At 41.4% G+C, this 1,518-nt stretch overlaps 1 pseudogene; it reads left to right on the forward strand.

Moving 5' to 3' along the window:
• Positions 1–426: 426 nt before the first annotated feature.
• LOC147826599 (signal peptidase complex catalytic subunit SEC11A pseudogene) lies at positions 427–1,120 on the forward strand (annotated as a pseudogene).
• The last annotated feature ends 398 nt before the right edge of the window (positions 1,121–1,518 follow it).

A 1,518-nucleotide genomic window follows, 5' to 3' on the forward strand; every position in this document is an offset into this window, starting at 1 on the left:
ATTAAGTTGTGCTGCAATGCCTAAAATGATAGTCCTGTGGCTTTGAAATGTATTTCAGATATTCTCAGTGACTTGGCAATTTCTTCTGCTTTCTACTACAGTGCTTAGCAAATTATAGGTCATCGTTGGAGTGTCTCTGAGTAGCAAAATTAAACTCAGCCTTGTCTATTCAGGGGTAGCCTCCTTCTGTGAAGCACATGGTTGTTGCTTTTAAAGGAAACGAAGAAAAGGAGGGCAAAGACTGTTGTATGTTAATATCATCATTTTAAAACTAAAGAATATTTTAACTCTCCCCTACGTGCTGGGATGAATACACAAAAGTAGAAAGAACTTAATTTCAAAATACAGGACCAAACTTTAACTGAAAGCATTTAGCATCGCTTTAAAAAAACCAATCAACTGGCCGGGCCCGTCCACCTGCCCTCCCGCCTGCTGGTGTGTTGCTCCCTTTCTCCTGCCTGCCCACGTCCACTCGCCCGGCCGCCAGGCGCTCTCTAGACTTTTTGGACGACCTGTGGCGGATGAACAAGAGGCAGCGGCAGCATGGAACCTGCGTTTCACAGAGGAGACCCTCTCTTCCTAACAAATCGAGTTGAAGATCCCATACGAGTGGGGAAATTGTTGTTTTTAGGATAGACGGAAGAGAGATTCCTGCACTTCACGGAGTCTTGAAGATTCATGAAAAGCAATGGGCATATCAAGTTTTTGACCAAAGGAGATAATAACGCTGTTGATGATCGAGGCCTCTATAAACAAGGACAACACTGGCTAGAGAGAAAGGATGTCGTGGGAAGAGCCCTGGGATTTGTTCCTTATGTTGGAATGGTGACGAGCCTCGTGAATGACTTCCCTAAATTTAAGTATGCAGTACTTGTTTTGCTGGGTATGTTCGTGCTGGTCCATCATGTGTAAGAAGCCTGCCTTGCTGTTCTGGGAAGATGTGTACTTTTTGTTGCTGACTGTTCGGAGTAGATACTGGTCTGTGATTGGTGGAGTGGAGAACACATACGTCGGCCCTTCTCGGTAGCACTGGTTTGCCTTAGTTTTGTTTCCACTCCAGAATACGTGCGGGCGGGCGTATGCGCACCACAGAGTGCACGTGAGGGACTTTCAGTCACAGGATTTGATATGTTGTCACTGTCAAAACTTTCACATTTTTGTACATCAGTGAATTTTTTATATTAAAAAGTTGAGCCAAAAAAAAATCAATCAATTGTTCTTACTTTCTCCTTTTGCCGTGGATAAAGAATTTATTTTGTCCAGGTGCAAGTGCTGTGAAATCCGCTTGAGAAATTGCAATCTAGAGCTGAGGTTCTCAGATTATTTGCTCATTTACCCCCAAGAAAATTTTCAAAATTTGTGTAGACTTTAAGTGAGGTTATAAATTTTTTATCATTATTCAAATAATTACAAGCTCTATGTGGGTATATTAGAAAAGTTAATATTTTAAAATAAAACTGTTAGAGCTCTTTTTAAAAATGTGGAATTGAGATCGTTCTTCCAGTGGCAAAATATTTG

The sequence above is a fragment of the Heterocephalus glaber genome, unplaced genomic scaffold, assembly GCF_053883595.1.
Source record: "Heterocephalus glaber isolate CG9 unplaced genomic scaffold, H.glaber_assembly_v1.0 deba00001465, whole genome shotgun sequence".
NCBI lineage: Eukaryota > Metazoa > Chordata > Mammalia > Rodentia > Bathyergidae > Heterocephalus > Heterocephalus glaber.